Here is a 13,091-nt window from a genome sequence, read left to right as displayed (position 1 = left end):
CAATCTTTAAAAAAAGTTTAAGATCTGGTGCTGTAGCTCTCACCTTTAGTACTATGCAATGCCATGAATACTTCTAATCTCATGATATAGTAACAGGTGCACAGCAAGAGTTGTATCACTGCTTCAGCTGGAACAGCATTGGAGCTGCCTGTGATTTGTGACAAGGCTTGACTTAGTGCAAAGCCTAGAGTGCATCACCAAAACCTATGGGCTAGTACTGACATGCACAACTTCTGCTAGAAACTGTGCCAAGCCTATAAAACAGTCATATTTCAGCTTTATAGATGGACGTGAACAGGGTCAAATCATTTATTTTAGTATTACAGACAGTAGGATTTTTTCATTAATTCCTTTTAATGTCTAAAAGGGGGAGCTATAGGAAAGGAGAGAGGCTCTTTAGCAGGGTCTGTTGCGATAGGAGTAGGGAAAAGGTTTCACACTAAGAGAGGGGAGATGTAGATTGGATATAAGAAAAAAAGTTTTTTAATATAAAGGTAGTGAGGCACTGGCACAAGTTGCCCAGAGATGTGGATGCCCCATCCCTGGAGACACCCAAGGTCAGGCTGGAGGGGCTCTGAGCACCTGATGGAGCTGTGGGTATCCCTGATCAGTACAGGAGAGTTGGACTAAATGGCCTTCAAAAGTCTCTTCCAATTCAAACGGTGCCATGATTCAGGAATTACTGTTCTTGTCCTAATACTGCAACAGGAAAACAAAAAAAAAAAAGGGAGGGAAATATTTAGAAATGATTGCAACTGCATCTCTTCCTTTACTTGAGAATTCTGTTTTCAAACAACGGCTTCCTCTTATAGCTTTTAATACTTAATTAGTCATTTTAATCAGCATGGAGTTGTTCTAATTTGTTACTTCTGTCTTCTGATTATGAAATATGACAGTTCTAAATATTTAATGGGAGCTGGTGTAATAGCCATGTGCTTTTGTTGTATGCTGTTGTTGTATGCAGTATTTCCTTCCTTAGTATCATAAAATATGTAATATACCTGTAGCAAAGAGACTCTAGTAGAGAATACAGGTGGAACTGAATTTCTAAAGCAGTCATAAGTTCACAAGCGCCGTTCCCAATGTCTCATATCTTGTAAGCATCAGTGAAGAAGTTTCTCCATCTTCCTTTTGATGCAGTAAGTCCACATAGTATTCAAAAATACACTGTTCGTTTAGAATTTATCTTTAAATATTCTTTGAAACAGGTATTATTCTGCCAAGAAATTATCTCCTAAAATGAGTTTATAGAGAAATATTCTAATATGAAATAGAACTGTACAAAACATTATGATGTAAAAGTCTGAGAGTCATGTAGAGAGGTCTTTTGTTCATGTTTTAAGTCACTCAGTGAAGACTACTATAGGCAAACACACAGCTGGAGAGCCTCCTAAACGTCTCATTGTTGGTTCTGAGAAGAAAATTCCATCCATAATCTTAACAGAAGCAGAACAAGCTGATAATATGAAAAAGAAGAACAAGCATTTTACGGCATCTAAGGTGAGCTCTTCCTGCTGAAAGAGCTAATTTCAGGTTGGCTGCATATTTGCAGGCTGAAATAACTTTTGTGATCACTTCAAAAATGATGCAAATGAATATAGGATTTTGATATGTGCAAGCAATAAAAATAAAATAGGAGCCCCACTTTCACCAAAATCCAGAAAGCCTGCAATGCATTAAGGCTGTTACTGATCAAACTCTACTGATGCTAGGCCAGTAACGGGAAGGCAAAAATCATGCTGAAGTCAGAATTTCATTATAGAATAGCTGAAGAGACCAAACAAAGCTACTCATATATCCAAAATAATTAAGCAGCAACCGTAGAACCGTAGACAGCACTAAGTACTTTTCTTAAGACAGTGGTCACAAGAGTGGGAAATTATCTGTGAGTAGCTGCCAAATCAACAGTGAGCTCTGCATTCAGTTCACACCGCCAGTTCATCCTGACCACAGAGATCGCGGCAGTGGCAGCGTGTCAGGGACGAGTTGCTACTGTTTTCATTGCTCAGTTATTCACAACAGTCCATCTGGGACTGCTGCTGCAGAAGCTGATTTTCATTTCACCTGCATCTTTTTCTCACCTCTGTTAAACTGCATCTGAGATTTGCTATGTGCTGTGCTCTAGCTCCCGTTCAGCCATCTCGGACTCCGCTGTATCTTGACCACTGCAGATACAAAGTACACCAAGGGCATTTTTAAAGCTTTTTCCTCATTAGCAGAGATGCTTCTTCCTGACTGTGTTCTCGGTGTCATTTTGAGGTTGTGTCTAGCTGACAGCCATATGGCATGTAAGCTTTCAACCAGTCCAAAGGAAACTGTACATCAAAGAGCGTTGTTTAGCATTCCAATTGTGTACGCTTTCCGAATAAACCTTGTAAGAAAAGCCCAACAAATGTGGTCAGAAACTGAGCATCGTGTTTGAAATTTGTGAAAAAAATCAAGTACTTCTTAAAAGGTGGGTGCGAATTCTAATGTGGAATCTGTGTTTTTCACTAAAACATGGAGCATTTGCAGGGTGTTCTCAGCATTGATTCTAACAACTGGGAATTAGGAGCCGGAGCTGAGCTGCAGTGTGCTACATAACAATTATTGAATTCTTTAGAATTGAAGCAAAAATAACTGGAGCATAAATGTTATGAAAATACCTGAGAATTTCTGAGAAATATTAGAAATAAAATAGTTACCCAAAAAAGAGCTAATTTGCTTTTTCCATTATGAACAAATTTTTGTATCAATATGGAATAGAAAACCATTACTCGGTACCAATATCATCAGAAATACCACAACTCCTCAGGTCCAGTTGCTTCATTCATTCATTACACTCCTCTTCGGGCAGGATTTTAATTCATGGCATCTGACACCATTTTCTTGGTAAATAATACAATTCAAGTTGGAAGGGAAAATGAGGTTGCTGATTTGGAAAACAAAGACTTCTATGATTTATCTCTAATAAGAGCACAAAGGTTTTATTTTTCCACATGGTCATTAATTGCAAGTATCAGGAATATGAATTTAAATCTGTGAATGTGTGACTTTTCAACTCACTGCTGGAGCAGCAGATAATGCAGAAGCAGGCAGTTTGTGCCTCGGTGTGAAAACATTCCAGCCAGGAACGTGTTTGTGGTATGAGGGTGAATAAATGTGGAGCACTGCCTTTATTCAATCAGATCAAGATTTGTTTAGAAAATATGATGATCAGATTCTTTATTAAGTATAGATTTTTATTAACACTATATGGTATTTAATTTTAGAATGTTTAAATTGCTGAAATAGTCATTACTAAAATAGAAATTATCTGCCTTAATACATGTTTTTCTTTCTAAATGTTTTTTTCAGCCACCTGGAACTATAGAACTATATTCCAGTTATACTTCTGAGAAAAATCCGATTCTTATTTTAAATTGCTATGTCAGCCTCACTAGGTAAACTTCCAGGAGATATTTTACTCAAGAATTAACTTTTTGCCGATGCCAGTAGCCTAAATTGCAGCACAACGTGAAAGCCTTCCCTGGCAGAGTAATTCTGAACAGAAGGCTGCCTTTAAGCATCACTTCTCCATATATGCCACTGCTTCCTGATGTTTCATCCTTATCTTTCCTGAAAAGTAAAATATTAGCCTGTCTCAGACCTTCAAAGGGATGAGCTGTTTTCCACTGACTTGTACACGGCCTTTTAAAAAACTAATTTTGGGGATTGGCAGATCTGTGGAGTAATCCCAGCTCATTGTAAAGGATATGCACAGCGTGCGCATTAGCTTAGAAAACATGAAAACATCTTTTTTTAAAGGCTGTCACATGCAGATAGGCATCTGCTTATCGTTTACGTTTAATATCTGTACTCCACCTGTCTAAATAAAAGCAATAGCAGTTGACTGATTCATTGTTAATGTTTCCCAGTGAAGCCATATATTACAAGTGTTACACGAGAGAGAACTACCGGTCCAACATACACAATTTGTTTGTAACAATGAAATTAACTGCAAACCACCATTTGTTTAGGGCTTCAGTGTTTTGCTAGATATTTAATGTCTGGAAAAAGAATTATTTGCTGCACATAGACTTGTATTAGTGCATTAGCACAATTAAGAAAATCACCCTGCAAATATCTGCTGCAGGCACATTAAAGCAACAACAGACAAGCAAACAAACCACTTGATAGAAATCTGTGGGCTGCAGAACATCACGGTAGAGATTCTTTGCAGAATTCTGTGCAGTCTTTGCTTACCTTTGTTGTTTCATAGGATGGATTTTTATTTTCATAGCATTCTCGTTTGTGATTTAATACTGCCTGCTCATACAATTAATTGTTTTTTTATTATAATTGTGGCACCACAGTAGTATTTCTGTTGTTCGAGGCCACAGTAATGCAATACTATTAATCATAATGCTGTATGAAAATTCCATTTTCTCTCTGCACATCAGTTAAGCATCAAAAAAGTGTGCATTGAACTTCTCTCCTATACCTCTGTTGTTTACAGTTTGGTTCTACAACACTACGCTGCACTCCATTGCTAGCAGACCTTAGCGTGGGTCCACATTACAGAAGTATCTTTACTGCAGCTGACAGAAAGAGTAATGTTGGCTAGAGAGAATGTGAAGAAAGAAACTGGAGGATATTTTCACTACTTTTATGCACTTATGCAATGTGGGCACCTGGAATAATGTAACAGCAGAGCAAATCGAGAGGAGACAGAATGCTATGCGGGTTGGTGAAATAAGGAAGAAAATAAAGATAATTAAGGTGAGAAGTTAGCACAGAAATTATGTCTTCCCTCCCCCGCCAAACATTGTGTAAGGCAAAAAAGATGTAGGTTTCAGTTTTAAAAATGAGATGATTATTTTGATAAGAATGCCTGTAGTATGCAGAAACGTAATACCAAAAGTCAGCATAATAATTGTTTGTGATAAACAGCTAATAAGCGTTAGAGGTGACAGAATGACACAGGCTGTTACTCAGGCTCTGTTGTGCTTTGGGTGCCATCTCAGACAGTCAGTGCTCATATGCCATCCTTGCTTTCATAGTTGAATGATGGTTCTTCCCCATTGTTAACTCAGGGCTGTGAAAAGCACAAGAAATTGAGTCTGGCTCTTGTTTGCACACTCACATGGAAGCCACAGTTGCGGCCTTTCTCCAATTTCTCTCCTGGATAGGATGAGCACCTATTCATTCTGAATCTTAGTATGAATACTGTCAACCTCACAGTTATTTCTATAAGTTTAAATTCCTTAATTACTTTAAAGATATCTACCATTTTATCAATTTTTTTCAAATCAGCCTATGTGCTCAAAACCTATTAAAGAAGCACGTGTGCTATGATAACATAAATCTCCTTTCCTTAGTAAACTGAGCTAAATACCTCTAAGAAGCCAAATGAAGGTTTAATCTTTAAGTAATGACATTTACAAAAAATCTGTTTCTTACAGATGGCCCTTCTGAATTTAATGTCAGTTTACTACTACTATCGAAAGGTACAGGAATAAATAAACTATATTCTTTGGAAGAATTTTTAACCCCTCCTCCGCATTTCCGTGAAAAAAACATGATTTTCACACAAGCTGTTTAGAACACTTACACCTGAGATGTTACACAGCGAACAGTTACTTTGTCTGCTTCAGAGCTAAGTCAATATTAGCACTGATGAAGTATGCATTACCATGGTATTCAGATGGACTTTGCATTTTGATTAAAGTACAAACATATCAGGGATGCCAGACGTGCAGTCCAGGTAGGCAGCATGCTTTCTGTTTTGTAATGTGTCAGGGGATCCACGGACTGTCAAAATTTAGTCAGTGACCAAATACTCAACAATCTGGAGATGGTGGAGAGCCTAAAAATATTAATACCATTTTAGAGTTACAGCTTGCAACTTTATCTTTTTTTTTTTTTTTTTTTTTCTTTTAAGGCACTGTGGCAGTTCCTGTTAATAACACAGGATGTCCAACATGCAGGAACTTGAAGGAAAGGCAAGTAAGTCAATTGCTGAATATTCAGGCAAAGAAATGGCTGTATAGATCTGAGGCCTGTTGGTCAATTTCAGTCTTCATAAATAGCAATTGGTGGATCAGTAAAAAATTCTTCATCATTTTTAAACATTTTGAATAACGTTTTGTTTTTGTTTTTTTTAAATAATGATATAATCTACATTAAAGTGATCATTCAGATGCTACAGAGAAACTTTCTAGAACTCAGAAGAGAATCTTTGCCTTCTAGAGATTCTTAACAAAACATGGCAAAAAATATAGCTTAAAGGAAGGCTACAACACAGTATTAGTGTGAAAGAATGTTTTAGAGAGGCCAATTCTTTCTTTTGATATTTTCTGAACTGCATAGAGGAATGTAAATGCAAAATTCTAGGACATGGTAATTGAAGCAAGACACTCTCCTGCATCAACCTGTGTCACCTGTGTGCTGGCCGCAGGGTGCTGGCTGCATGGGGGCTGCTGCAGCCTTTTCCATCCCTTGGTACCACCTGCAGTGAGACGAGCAGGCACCTCTGTGGTCCTCCATCCTTCCTCAGCCCTCTGTGCTCAGTGCTGAGCAAAGGCTGTGCCAACAGCCTGCCAGGCTGCCAAGTGCCTGGGCCCCTCCCCAGCTCTGAGCCCTGGGCTGGGCCCTCATCCCACGGGGCAGTCATTGCCTCTGGGGAAAGCAGAGGGGACCCAGGAAGCCCAGGGCAGACTCCCAAGTACTAAAAATGAAGAGGCACTTACTGGTTTTGCTTTAGAAAAACAATTTAGTTTCTTATTATAATTATTATTTTATATTGCATTTGTATTTAAAATTGTTTATTGTCCAGTTTTGAAACCAAAGTCCTAATAGAGCAACAGGCATGGACCTTCACGCTGAGCTTAAGTCCTTCTTCCTGTCCAAACCAAAGTCTTTTGCTTCTCCCAAGGAAAACTGAGGAAAACTGCCTCTGTACCTTCTCTGGTACTGCCTGCAGGCCTCAGGGAGCTTGTTCTCTGGATTCTTCCTGGTCCTAACACAGCAACTGAGAATATGCCAGCCCAGTCCTGCCCTCTTCTTCAATGCTTACCTGGAGGCCATGTGGAGCTTTGTGCCACCTGCTGGACTCCTGTTGTCCCAGCATGATGGCTTAGAAGATGCAAGTCCCAGTCCTGCCTTCTTCTTCAGGACTTGCCTTGAGGCTACAGGGAGCTCAGGACCATCCACTGGACTCCTATTGTCCCAGCACAGCAGCTCAGAGGGCACTAGTCTCAGTCCTGCCTCCTTCAGAACTCACCTCAAGGCTGCAGGGCCCATCCATTGGATTCTTCTGGTCCTAATGCAGAAGCTTAGAAGATGCCAGTCCTGCCCTCTTTTTGAGGGCTCAGCTGGAGGTCACAGGGAGCTCACGGCTGTCTGGTGGACTCCTCCCATGGTCCTGGTGCAGAAGTATAGAGGGCACCAGTCCCAGTTTCTCCCTTCTCCTCAGAGCTCGGGAAAGGAGAGATGAGAGGTCTTGGGGAAGAATGAGGATGGGGAAGAAGGGCTTCTAGAGGGCAGCAGCTGGCCTAGGGGCTTTCTGGCAGATGGTGACTGCTCAATGCTGAGATGGAAATCGAGAGTCCCTGGTGCATCACCAACAGATGTAGCGACATCTCCGGGCAAGCATGGTGTCAGGCGTGATGGAGGTGGGTCTCCCTCCATTGGTGGTTTATCTTCTGGAGGTGCGTCCACCTCCATGGTCTCAATGTTGCTCTCCAGTGGGTCTACATCCATTGGTTCAGCTTTGCTGATGCTCTATAGAAGACGAAGCTTCTTTGGTGGAGGAGGATCCATCCTTCTCCAGAAGGTTCCCACAATGGGAGGAAATGGTCTATCCTAGGAGCTCCTTGTCTCAGGTATATGCTTTCCGGACAGAAGTCGGTTAGCAACTGGAGTGGCTGAAGTCCTCAGGTTTGCTCAGTGCAGAGCAGGCTGATGGGAGGCCTATGGCAGCTGCAGCTCTTCACAGGGAGTGGAGGGCAGCGCTCTGTAGGGACAGCGATAGGGCCTGAGGGAATGGAATGGAGCTGTGTCAGGGGAGGGGCAGGTGGGGGTTAGGGACTGCACCAGATGGTGGTGGGCATGGCGTGGCAGTGGGCATGGCTCCAAGCTGCTGCAGCTGAAGGAGCATTTGCATGTGGGTGGTCCCTTTGTGGAGCAGGGGTTGGACTTGACGACCGTCGTGGGTTCCTCCTAACTCGGGATACTGTATGTCCAACTAGTTTTGTAAGGGAAGGAAGCAATGCTCCTCTTCACCCAAAAGTCCAGATCAAGTTGCTTTCATTTAGAACACAGAAGACCTCTATTTCCTTCTACTGCTAGTGAAGATCCACTCACCCATGCCAGTAAGGATTTTGGAATCAGCCATCTTTGTTGTTGTTGTTTCATGGAAGTGTTCACTGAGTAGGAATGACTCAAACCTGATGAGTAAATCGGGAACTGGGGTGATAAGAAAACAATCTCCATCCTCTTATACTTTGCTACTCTAATACCTTTTTCTCATTTTGGTTTAGCAGCCAACTTTGTTAAGAAAAAAATAATCAGGCTCAGATTTTCCCATAATTCATGAACATATTACAGATGTGGTAACAGCGCCAAGAAAGCAGTTCCAGTACCAGTTCTATGAACAGAAACTGCCATGCAAATACAGTTCATTGTAAAGGATATAAATTGATCTAACAATCTGAAATGGTGCCACTTTCTCCTCATTGTGATTTGCCCGCAGTTGGTGATATCGCAGCACAAATTCTGAATAATACTCTACTAAAGGAAAAATGGCTTTAACAGCTTTCCTTCTTTTATTTTTGTGTTATTAGTTCCTTTCTTTTGAGAAAATGAGAATATGAGAGAATGCTTTTAACTTAGAACCAGAATGTTCATTTGTTTATTCTTCAGTTATTATTAAAATCTTCCCAAGAGTAATTCACTGTGATGTAACACAGTTATTTTATTATATCAAAGAAGGTGCATCATTTAACCCTTTCAGCACTATTGTCATTATCAGTAGTTTCAGAACTACCTTGTTGAAGTCGTGCACAATATCTCTTTTTTTTCTCTGACCAGGACTGTGAGAGAAAGTGATATAGAGAGAAAAAAACAGATCAAGCAGTAGCATTCTCACATTTCATGTCAGAACAACCTGGCAATTGCTTTCACAAGACTTCAACAAATTCACATGAATTTCTGCCCCATTTTTTTTTCTTGAGTAAGTAGAAAATATGACTCCAAACTTTACTGAGTAGAGTCATTTTTCAACAAAAGTCTCTAGGACATACACTGAATCAGTATTAAGTCACTTCTCACACTACTGAAGACTTCTGCCAAGTATTACAACAGTGTCTGTCATCAACTCAGTGGAACAATGTTCTTTACTACTGAATTACTGAATTGGATAGTAATGGACAGAAAGCAAAACAGAACAGTTTTCCACATGGATTTTCTTTACTGTGTGAAGCACAGACAGTAGCGAACATCTAGGATTCAATCTGTTCTTAGGTAAATGATAAAAATGAGTCGACAAGACAAGGCGTATGCCCTCTGTCACTGATGTAAGAACAGGACAACTAGTTGCAGTAGATAATTGAGTATGCATAGTATTAACTTCTAAAATCAATGTCTTAAATGAGAAAAGAATAAAAGGCTTATGCCATAATGTTGATCTACTAACTTTGTTTTGACGTAAGGTTACCATAAAAAAACATCTGGAAAGTGAACATTTTCTTTAAGATTATCTGTTAATAACAACTTAGACTTAGCAATGGCTCTGTTTGCAGCCATTTTCACTCTTGTAGAACCCATCTGATTCAAGCATTTCTTGTAACTTTAAATAGCTTTGAATGTGTTCTGGCCTGAGGAGTCTGAGTAATGTGAACAGTGCACAGTAATGTGCATTGAAGGGACACTGACTCTCCTTGATTATAAATATATACTTTTTATCTTGCATGATGGTATAGTGAATGTGTTTAAAAAAATAATTAATGTTTGGGGTTAGTTCATTTTATTTCTTAATTTACGGAGGCATACCTTAACGTTTAAAAGTCTGGAAGCTTGTGCTTTTCTTTAGGATTGCACGTTAGACTTTTCCTATCATCTCAACAAGGAAAATGCAAACAAGTTGTATATGCCTAACACAAAATAATGGTAGAAACAGATAATCCCTTAGTGTTTATACTTGTGCCAAATTCCTAAGGTATGATACTGTAACAACAAACCACATCAGACTAAATGCAATCAATTTTACAAGCATACCTTATGGAATACTTGAGTAAACTATACATGTGTTGAATAGTGTTTGTTTTGCAGATGTTCCTGTTTGTGCATTCATAGTTACAGGCTTCCCATCTGAACTTACCCATTCCACTAAAATTTTGGCAGCAGCTCCAACGGCAATGTCACACAGATTGGTACTTGCTGTATGTGTGTAGTGCCTCTAAGAATAACAAATAATACTAAACAAACCTGTAACTACAATGCTAATGAGTAAGATTTCCTCACTTAGCTATATAGTCTTTGCTGACATACAAAATTAGAACTAGCAATTGCACCCCAATTCCCAGGTTGCATTCAAACAGATCTGACACAAATGGAGTGCTACTCAGGAGGGTTAAAAAAACCACAACATTTAGGTATATTTTTAACAGTTGATCAGCAGCACTAAATCTAGAATGAAACAGTAGGTTGGCTTAGGATTTCATGATAAGAAGTAAGGTTGTTTATATGCCTTAAGAACAAATTCTGCTATTCTGGCATAGCAAGGTTTCTGGAGTATCAACTGATTTCCCAGTATCTGCACCTTCAGCCTTGATACGGGAATATGAAGCAGTTCAACCAAACTATCCGTGTTGCCCAAAACCCTGATGGACCCTATTTGCCTTTTAGCTACATATGGATGAGATGGCCGTGGTTAAGAATGTGAAAGGATCAACAAGCTAAATAGCATGGTGCCAGGGTGAGAAGAAATCAGCAAGCTTTTGCATACATTGATGCACTGTCTAAAGACATGACAATTGAAACAGTGTGAGGTTTTTTTCCTAACCCCAAGCTTTTTTTCCATAAAAGAAAAATGGTTACCATCTTGACAACTGTTATACCGGGCCTTCTGGCTACAGAAGTAAATGACAGTCATTTATTGTACTAGTTCTTTTCCAGTCTCCATTAATTTTTTTTGTTACACTTGAGCAGAAGCAGTTGAATGCAACTGCTACCTTATTGAGAAATGCATGCCAGAGAAAAGCTCTATGCTTCTCAGTGACAATCCTCTAACTACTGTCTATGTTGTTCCCTTAAAACCATAATGTACAAGAAAATGCCTTCACTCATATTCGTCCTGCTGAAACTTTACCTCAGTTCCATCCTGCAAGTTGTCAGTAAACAATCTATTTATTAATTATCCCTCGATAAGGCATGCTTTGGGCTCCATTTGCTGCCTGCTCTACTCACTTTCCCATATCCCACTTGAAAAAACCTCGTAGTTAGCTGACACCTCTTGCTCTGAAATGCCTGAACGTGACAAGTAAAATAAAAGCAATATGAACAAGTGCTGCTTGATGTGTGGAATAAAGTTGGTAATTGCATTCATCATTTCTAATTATCTACCTATTAAGCTTGTCCAAGACGCTCATCTATCAACTAAGGGGCTCTTGGAAAGAAATCCTTTGTAATTATGGGGGTTTATTTACTAGCTTTCATTCATTTGTGAGTTGCAAAGTTGTGAATGATTATTAATCCTGCTCGGTAAACTTGGTTTGCTCCTATAGCTTTGTAGTATGGTGCAAAAATGTGATATTCAAATGTTTGCTCAAGGACTCAGGTAATGGTCTTGCAGACCAGACTATGCAGTCGTGTACCTACAGAATGCACAAGGTTAATAAATCAAACACGTAAAGTTAATCTTAATTCTGTTGCAATCTTAATATTCTCTTTGTATTTATTTTGATTTAGATAGAACATAAACTTTTTTTTTTTTTTTCACTAGTTACATGTGCTGTTAAAAACGTGTTTCAAACAACTGGGTTATCTCTCTTTCTTCCCCATCACTTCTTCCTAAATTAAGTTCCCATCTCTACTACTTCTTCATTTTCTCAGTTTCCTGCCGAGTATCATGAGCCTTTCTTTATTTTTTGTACCCCACTTTGGCAGGACGGTATATTTTTTAGTTACTAAACTCAATGATTTAGAGGCATAAATACTAAGTAGCAGTTATTTAATTACTAGACATTGTGTACATTTTTCTTCACTTCTCTGAAGAGCCTTGGAAGCAAATCAAGGCCAAAGATGATGGCTCAGATGAAGAGAACATTTTCCACGCTAAACACAGCAATTTGATCTTTAGAGCTTCAGTTTACAAAAATAAGGATCTTCATTTATTCTTTTGAAAAATACCTACATTTGAAACAGAATTTATGCTAAATAAATTGGGCAAGCCAGAAGGCTGCTGTGACAGGTGCCACTAACAGTAAGGTGAGAGAAGCATGGGCAGATAAAGTTGAGTGATAAAGAATACATCTAGTTAAGAACTTTCCCATTATTTACCTTTGCAATTCACCAGAAATAATTTCATATTTTACTAGAAGTACTGCACTTTTGTTTTTTAAATCATGGTAGACGGGGCAGCAAAGTTGTGAGGAAAAAAATAAACTGGAATGCTCTCAGAGACACACAGGTCACTGTAACTAATATTTGAAGGAGAGGAAGCACTAGAGGCTAAAAGATAGGAGAAAAAAATGAACGTCTTGGTCACGTCGCGATTCAGCGATCTTCACATCAGCGAATAAAGGACTGGAAAGGAGCAGCTCCCGCTGCGCTGCGGGGCAGGGCTCCGCCCGCCCACCGCCCCGCTAAGGGCTCGTCCCGCCGCTCGGCGACGTTCCATTGGAAGCACGGGCAGCGCTGTGCCGCTTTTGCACTCGGCCGTCATGCAACCCCTGAGCGAACTGCTGTGAAAAAAAAGCGGAAAAACAGCAGGCCGCAAACCCGCACCAGCCCCGCGTACTACATCTCGTTCTCGGGTGCTTTTGTTCCTACGCTCTCCGCTCAGGCGGTCGCGCTTCACGACTTCGCCTCAAACGCCCGATTCCCGCCTCTGAGGCCGGGCCGCCCAACGA

General features: G+C 39.9%; 1 long non-coding RNA gene across 1 annotated transcript; it reads left to right on the top strand.

Moving 5' to 3' along the window:
- The first annotated feature begins 5,703 nt into the window (after positions 1-5,703).
- On the top strand, positions 5,704-11,861 carry LOC128075470 (uncharacterized). The gene is made up of 3 exons (XR_008203844.1): positions 5,704-5,725; positions 5,903-5,967; positions 6,896-11,861. It is a non-coding gene; the product is annotated as an uncharacterized LOC128075470 (long non-coding RNA).
- The last annotated feature ends 1,230 nt before the right edge of the window (positions 11,862-13,091 follow it).

The sequence above is a fragment of the Tympanuchus pallidicinctus genome, unplaced genomic scaffold, assembly GCF_026119805.1.
Source record: "Tympanuchus pallidicinctus isolate F22 unplaced genomic scaffold, pur_lepc_1.0 scaffold12, whole genome shotgun sequence".
NCBI lineage: Eukaryota > Metazoa > Chordata > Aves > Galliformes > Phasianidae > Tympanuchus > Tympanuchus pallidicinctus.
Note: the sequence above shows the minus strand (reverse complement) of the source record. Positions and strands in the feature narration are given on the sequence as shown.